This window comes from Solanum tuberosum, unplaced genomic scaffold (genome assembly GCF_000226075.1).
Source record: "Solanum tuberosum cultivar DM 1-3 516 R44 unplaced genomic scaffold, SolTub_3.0 scf00509, whole genome shotgun sequence".
NCBI classification, from domain to species: Eukaryota; Viridiplantae; Streptophyta; class Magnoliopsida; order Solanales; family Solanaceae; genus Solanum; species Solanum tuberosum.
The window spans coordinates 101,449-110,379 of NW_006239428.1; positions in this window are offsets into that span (position 1 = coordinate 101,449).

Here is an 8,931-nt window from a genome sequence, read left to right on the forward strand (position 1 = left end):
TTTTACAAGCTTTCTATATATTACATATGCTTTATTGCTTTATAATGAGTTACGTTATTCAAGAGTTGAGTAAAGCCAAGGTAAGTGTTCCTTTCAGATTCTTTTCAAGCCTATATTGTATTTAGCATTCCAACTCGCATACTCGTACATTCAATGTATTAATGCCAGTTGGCCTGCATCTTCTTATGATGCAGACACAGGTAACCAAGATCAATGTATTAATGCCAGTTGAGCACTCAGAGTCAGTTGGTGAGCCTCCTTGCATTTCGAAGGACTCCTTTTGCTTTGCTTTCAGTAATTCATTATTAGGATTATCGGGGGTCTTGTCCCGACATCCCTCTTTGTTTTAGAGGATTCATAGACAGTTAGTAGTTCAGTTGTTATTACATTATCATTTCATATGTTAAGACTTGAGTTGCTATTTTGGCCAAGTTGAATGTACACTTTTAAACATTCTAACTTATTTATTTAACAATTGAGTAAGTGCATTTGATCATTGTAATAATTCTTAGAGTCTTCCGCTGAGTAAGTAAGCCAGGCCAAGGGTTCCCTCGGGGCCAACAATGGTTCTCGAGTACCAGCCACATACGGGGTGTAGGCTCGGGGAGTGACAAACTTGGTATCAGAGCACAAATTTCAAGAGTCCTAGGGAGTCTATGAAGCCGTGTCTGTAGAGTCCTAGTTAACGGTATGAAGTGTGCCACATCTATAATTAGGGGGCTGCAACACATAGGAAATTTTCTCACTTCTTTCACACTCATTTCATGCGTTAGAGTTTGATCTCTAAAAAAAGTTTCTTTCTAATTCGTGCTTGAGTATGTTTCCAAATAATCATGCCTCCATGAAGAGTTGTCAGAGGTCGTCTTGCTAGGCGTAATGTTGAGGAGCAAGAGTTACCAAATGCACCTGAAGTGCAACCTCAAGGGGAAGCCACTAATGATGAATTCAGGGAAGCAATAAGGATGCTAAGTCAAGCTGTGACTAATCAGGTTAGGCAACAAAGAGGAGCTAGACAGGAAGTGACTGATACTTCGAGAATCCGAGAGTTCTTGAGGATGAATCCTCCAAGTTTCACGGGTTCAAGCACTACTGAGGATCCAGAGAGTTTTGGTGAGAAACTAAAGAAGGTATTTGAGTTTATGCATGTTGCCGATACTGAGCGAGTTGAACTAGCTGCATATCAACTGAAGAATGTTGCTAGGACTTGGTTTGACCAGTGGAAAGAGGGTAGAGCTGAGGATGCACCACCTGCGAGTTGGGCATGTTTTGAGGAGGCCTTCTTATGACGTTTCTTCACCCGAGAACTGAAAGAGGCTAAGGTACGAGAATTTCTTACCCTTAAGCAGGATTCCTTGAGTGTTCACAAGTATGGGTTGAAGTTCACCCAACTATCCCGTTATGCTCCGGAGATGGTTACAGATATGAGGAGTAGAATGAGTCTGTTTGTTGTTGGGCTGTCCCGTCTATCAAGCAAGGAGGGCAGGGCAGCGATGCTAATTGGGGACATGGATATATCAAGGATGATGGTCTATGTTCAGCAGGTTGAAAAAGAGAAGCTGAGGGATAGGGAAGAATTCAGAAATAAGAAAGCTAAGACAGGGAATGAGTCCGGGCTGCAGAAAAGTAATGTGGACCATTCGTACTTTCAGCAAAAGCAAAAGGGACCTGCACCATCATCTCCTAGTACACCTGCACTCAAACAAAAGTGAGCATAATTGACAGAATTCCCAGCACTTTAGAGCTAGACCTGCGCAGTCTCAGGGTAGTATGGCAGAAGAATGTAACTGGGCTCCAATATGTGCTAGGTGTGGTAGAACCCACCCAGGTAAGTGTCGTGATGGCCAGTCAGGTTGTTTCAAGTGTGGACAAGAGGGTCACTTCATGAAAAGTGCCCTAAGAACAAGCAAGGTAGTGGAAATCAGGGAAATAGGGCCCAATCTTCATTATTTGCTTCACCAGATAGGGCTGCACCTAGAGAAGTTAGTTCCGGTACTGGCTGTAACACCCCTTATCCGAAACAGACCAAAAATACAGATTTTAAGAAGTTGCAATTGCAACCCACGGTTGCCATCCACGAACCGTAGGTTAGACCACGGACGGTAGGTTAGACCACGGCCCGTGTAGGTGGTCCATGGTTCACCACTGCAACCCCTCCCCAAACCCAACTCAGAAAATCAGCTAAGTCTCGACCCACGGTCTATAGGTCAGACCACGGTCCATGGATCGAGGCCCCCTTTACCCAGCCTCTGACGCAAACAACGGCCGACCAGCATGGATCGTTGTTTGATCCACGGTCCGTAGGTCTAACCGTAGGTGAGGGTCAGCATCCAGTTAGATGAAAATTATTGATTGGGTCAACTTCTAATGGTCATAACTCTTAGCACTAAAGGAATTATTTGTCCCATGAACTATGATATGATATATAATTGAATCCTCTTTCCAACGCCACCGAGTTTGCTAAAATCCAACCTCCGAGTAAAAACTTATGCTCGTTTTAGTGATGCCCTGTCGGGCAGACTAGACCTACGACCCCAATCTACAGACCGTAGATTGACTTACGGCCCGTAGGTCCCGTCTGTCGATCACTCCGACAACAGTTAAGTCATGGGTCTTTTGGTCTTTCCTATTTCCTTGGACCCCTAAGCTATGTTGTTTAGACCCTAAATTGTGATGTTTTACTCAGTTCAAGCCTAGAAACATAAATAGAACTTACCTAACCCAAATAATTCTTCAGAACTTAGAAAATTAAAAGTGTAAGAAGAGAAAGAGGCGACCAACCCTAACTCCAAGAACGCAACAAGTTTTCTTCAGTTCCAGCCCAGAAATCATTTCTCCGTGGAATTCGTAACCAGGTATGTGGGATTTCACTAGTGGGTTCCTTTCACCCATTAGGTCTCTAGTTTTCAGTGAGTTTCTTGATTCCCTTATTATGACTAGACCTAGGGTTTCTTGAATGTTAGAATTGTTGGGTTCTTAGCTGTTAGAATGATCCAAATCAGATTAGTACGTTAATATTCAGTTTAATGCATGAATTCCAGAACCCTAGCTATGTATTTCTCTAGTTCTTGAATTACACATGCTAGGTCAGATATTTCAGTTATTCAGTTATACATGCCTCAGTTATTAATGCATCAATATTAGTTTAATTGTTGCATTCTCAGTTTGCATGTTCAGTTTGAGCTATCTAGTAACTTATAGAAATTCAGTCATAAGGTGTTAACCACTTAATCTATTGGGAGTAGCATAATACCGAGTTGGACTAGGGTTCAGCATACCTATATAGTCCCAGAACTACGAGCCACGTAGGTGTAAGTCCCTTCTGTGGGCAATATCAGTTAGTGATCACGCCAGCATGCCTCTATACCTCTGGCAGGGTATATTGGATCCTTTCGAAGGGGCATATACATTGGACTCCACATTTAGCTCATGTGGTTTTGTTGTCGGTTATTAGTAGCTCCCACAGTTCAGTCAGATTCTATTGCATTGACCATTTATCAGTATATCCAGTATTCAGGTTTAGCATGTTATAAATTGGTCACTACATTCAGTATCTATATCATGTTCAGATTATATCATTGCTAATTTCCTTTGTTCAGTTATATGTTATTTCAGTTCTATTCTATCTTGCATGGTCAGTACCTTTCAAGTACTGACGCATACTCTACGCTACATCTTCTCGTGATGTAGGTTCAGGTTCTCAGCATCCAGATCACGCTTAGATCGGTTCCAGATCTCCAGTTTAGCTGAATCAATGGTGAGTCCTCATTCTCCGAGGACAATAGTCATGATTTTCTTTTCAGTATTTTTAGTCCTTTAGTTTCAGTTTTGCTAGACTTAGCTGGGGCCTGTCCTAGTATTTCTAGTCAGTTAGAGGCTATTTTCAGACATAGTTAGCTTCAGCTTAGTATTGAGTTAATATCTTCTTTGTATTAAACTCATCAGTTTTCATATATCTTAGTTATAGTATATGAGTATTCCCCATCTTTTCATTTTAGTTATTATTTAGCTTGCACATTAGTTTATTATCTTTAGTATGCTCATGATCATGCCAACATGGTTAGCTTGGGATAGCTTGTGGTCCTAGGTACTGTGTTCGCGTCTCAGGGGTAGTCTCGGGGCGTGACAAACTTGGTATCAAAGCACTAGGTTTAAGTGTCCTAGGATGTCTGAAAAGCCGCACTAGGTAGAGTCATTTTCATGGATGTGTAGTGCGCACCACATCTAATGAGAGGGAGGCTACAAAGTGTCTTAGGAAAAGTATTCATTTTCTTGTTACTTTTATCGTGCGTAAGGTATGATATAATTCCGTTCTAACTCAACGTTCTACGTTTCAATGATCATGCCTTCTCGTAGAGCTAACGCCAGGAATGCGAATGCCAGGAACGCAAACGCTGCTCCTCCAGTCCATGATCAACAAGTGTCGAATGCAGAGTTCAGGAATGCCATTCAGATGTTAGCTCAGAGTGTGGCCAATCAAAACAATCAGCGGGTTCAAGCTCATGTGAATGCAAATGGTGGATCAGCTGCAGCAAGGGTCCATGACTTTGTTAGGATGAATCCGCCTGAGTTCTTAGGATCGCAGACTGGTGAGGATCCCCAGAATTTCTTGGATGAGATCAGGAAGATCTTTGAGGTGATGCAGGTCACTGGGAATGATCGGGTTGAGTTAGCATCTTACCAACTTAAAGATGTGGCTCATATATGGTATACTAGTGGAAGGAGAATAGGGGTACAAATGCAACTCCTAGTACTTGGGATTGTTTCAGCAAAACCTTTCTGGACAGGTTTTTCCCCATAGAGTTGAGAGAAGCAAGGGCCCAGGAATTTATAAACTTAAGGCAGGGTAACATGACAGTCCAAGAGTATAGGCTCAAGTTTAACCAACTTTCCAGGTATGCTCCTCACATGGTTACTGACTCTAGGGCTCAGATGAATAAGTTTCTTTATAGGGTGTCAGACTTAGTGAAAAAAGAGTGTAGGAATGCTATGTTGTTGGGAGACATGAACATCTCTAGGCTCATGACTCATGCTCAGCAGGTTGAGGGTGATAAGCTTAGGGAACAGTCTAAGGACTCTAAGAAAGAAAGAACATGTAACTATGAGCATTCCCAACAGAAATTGGGTGGTGGAAATTGCTCGCAGTTTCAGCAGAAGTCTTTAACTCGAACCCCTTCATCAGCTAATGCTCCATTCCCCAAGTTCCGTAACGATCATAAAGGTAGGGCATCAAGCTCTAAGTCTCAAGGAAGTGTTTCAAGTACCAAAACCTACCCAACTTGCCCGAAATGTAGTAAGAACCATCCGGGCGAGTGCCTTACAGGTAGGGAAGGATGTTTTGGGTGTGGTCAGTCTGGTCATATATTGAAGGATTGTCCTTCTAAACAAGGTCAATGAGGAAATAATGGTAGAGCTTAGTCTACAACTTCAGTAGCACCAGCAGGTCGCCCGACTCAGCAGGGTAACTCATCTGGTACAGGTGGCGGACAGTGCCAAAAAAGGCTCTATGCTCTTCAGACACGTCAAGATCAGAAAGATTCTCATGATGTAGTCACTGGTACATTACGATTCTTTGATCTTGATGTTTATGCTTTATTAGATCCACGGGCTACTCTTTCTTTTGTAACTTTTTATATAGCAGTCCAATTCAGTGTTAGTCGAGAAACTCTTTCAGAACCCTTCTCAGTCTCTACTCTAGTCGGTGACCCAGTTATAGTTAGACGGGTATACAGAAATTGCTCTGTCACAGTCTCTCAAAAAGTCACCTCAACAGATCTTGTAGAGTTAGAAATGGTAGACTCCGATATTATTCTAGGCATGGATTGGTTACATTCTTGTTATGCCTCAGTTGATTGTAGAACTAGGATTGTTCATTTTCAGTTTCCAGACGAACCAATCTTAGAATGGAAGGGTAGTAGCTTAGCGCCTATGGGTTGATTCATTTCTTACCTTAAAGGCTAGAAAGATGATCTCTAAGGGTTATCTGTATCATCTAGTTCGGGTTAAGGATTCTAGCTCTGAAACTCCAACTCTTGAGTCAGTCCCTGTAGTCAATGAGTTTCCAGATGATCTTCCCAGAGTTCCTCCCAAAAAGGAAATCGACTTTGGAATTGATCTCCTTCCAGATACCCAGCCTATCTCTATCCCTCCTTACAGAATGGCTCCAGCTGAGCTTAAGGAATTGAAAGAGCAGTTGAAAGACCTGCAACATAAGGGCTTCATTAGACCCAGTATTTCGCCATGGGGTGCACCAGTGTTGTTCGTAAAGAAGAAAGATGGTTCTCTCAGAATGTGCATTGACTATAGGCAGTTGAACTCTCAGAACTCGGTATGGTCATTACGAATTTGTAGTTATGCCATTTGGACTAACCAATGCTCCTGTAACTTTCATGGATTTGATGAACACATTGTTCAAGCAGTACTTGGACTTGTTCGTTATCATCTTTATTGATGATACCCTCATTTACTCTAATAATGAGGAAGAACATGTGAGTCATTTGAGAGTGGTTTTGCAAACACTCAAAGATCGCCAGTTATTTGCAAAATTTAACAAGTGCGAGTTTTGGTTACAATCAGTTGCCTTCCTTGGGCATATTGTATCTAGTGAAGGAATTCGAGTAGATTCCCAGAAGATAGAAGCAATGAAACAATAGCCCAGACCTACCTCTGTTACAGATATCAGAAGTTTCTTAGGTCTAGAGAGCTATTACAGACGGTTCGTGGAAGGATTTTCATCAATAGCCTCACCATTGACTAGGTTGACTCAGAAGATGGTCAAGTTTCGATGGTCAGATGATTGTGAGAAAAGCTTCGCAGAATTGAAAACTAGGTTGACTACAACTCCTGTCTTGACTCTACCAGAGGGTTCAGATGGTTATGTGATCTATTATGATGCATCCAGGGTTAGCCTAGGTTATGTAATGATGCAGTGAGGTAAGGTTATAACCTATGCTTCTAGATAGCTTAAGGTACATGAGAAGAATTATCCGACTCATGACCTCGAGTTTGTAGCAGTGGTGTTTGCACTCAAGATTTGGAGACACTACTTGTATGGTGTTCATGTAGATATGTTTACAGACCACAAGAGCCTCCAATATGTATTCACCCAGAAAGAGTTAAATCTCTGCCAGAGAAGGTGGCTTGAGTTCCTTAAGGATTATGATATGAGTGTGCATTACCATCTTGGTAAGACGAATGTAGTAGCGGATGCTCTTAGCAAACTATAGATGGGTAGTGTAGCACATGTTGAGGAAGAAAGAAGAGAGCTAGCAAAGAATGTTCACAGACTTGCTCGCCTAGGAGTTCGTCTTATGAGCATATCAGATGGTGGTGTAACGACTCAAAATGGGGAAAAATCTTTTTTGGTAGTGGAAGTTAAGGAAAAGCAAGACAGCGACCCGATATTACTTGAACTAAAGGGTGCAGTTCACCAACAGAGAGTTGAGGTTTTCTCCCAAGGGGGAGATGATGTGCTTTGCTACCAGGGTCAATGTTCCTAATATGGGCAAGTTGAAACAACATATTCTTGCAGAGGTCCATAATTCCAGATATTCTATTTATCCCGGTGCCACTAAGATATACCGCGATCTGCGGGAAGTCTATTGGTGGAATGGTATGGAAAGAGATATAGCAGGTTTTGTGGCTAAGTGCCCTAATTGCCAGCAAGTCAAGGTAGAACATCAGAAACCAGGAGGCATGACTCAAGAGATTGAACTTCCTACTTGGAAGTGGGAAGTGATCAACATGGACTTCATCACAGGTTTACCTCGTACTCGTAGACAGTATGACTGCATTTGGGTGATTGTTGATAGGGTTACTAAGTCTTCTCGCTTTTTGGCGATCAAGACTACAGATTCGGCGGAGGATTACGCCAAGCTTTACATTAATGAAATTGTGAGGTTGCATGGGGTTCCTTTGTCTATCATCTCAGATAGAGGTCCTCAGTTTACCTCTCATTTCTGGAAGTCATTTCAGAAGGGTCTTGGTACTCAGGTTAACCTTAGCACAACATTTCATCCACAGACGGATGGTCAGGCAGATCGTACCATTCATACATTAGAGGACATGTTGAGAGCTTGTGTGGTCGACTTCAAGGGTAGTTGGGATGATCACCTTCCTCTTATTGAGTTCACCTACAACAATAGTTACCATTCCAGCATTCAGATGCCCTTTTATGAGGCATTGTATGGGCGTAGATGTAGATCTCCAGTTGGTTGGTTTGAAGTATGTGAATCAACCTTGATAGGACCAGATTCAGACCTTGATGCTATGGAGAAAGTACAACTCATTAGAGATAGACTTAAGACTGCCAGAGTCGCCAGAAGTCTTATGCAAATATGAGAAGAAGGGAACTAGAGTTCCAAGTTGATGATTGGGTTTTCCTGAAAGTGTCACCTATGAAGGGGGTGATGAGATTTGGCAAGAAAGGGAAGCTCAGTCCCAGATATGTAGGCCCTTACCGGATCTTGAAAAGGATTGGTAAAATGGCTTATGAGTTAGAGTTGTCAGCAGACTTAGCAGCAGTGCATCCAGTCTTTGACATTTCACTTTTGAAGAAGTGTGTGGGTGATCCAGCATCCATAGTGCCATTAGAGAGTGTGGCCGTGAAAGATAGCCTTTCTTATGAGGATGTACCAGTTGAGATACTCGATCGTCAGGTTAGAAGGTTGAGAAATAAACAAGTTGCTTCAGTCAAGGTTTTGTGGAGGAGTCAGTCAGTAGAGAGAGCTACTTGGGAAGCAGAAGCAGCCATGAAGTCCAAGTATCCACACCTCTTTCCTTTCGATTCCATTCCAGCTTGAGGTAATAGTTCCTCTTCAGTTTTTCAGTCATTCATGCATAAATTCAGTCTTAGAATCATGTTCCTTCAGTTTATACTTGCATTTTCAGCGTATTTGCATGTACTTGGAACTCAGTTTAGTCAGAAATTCAGTT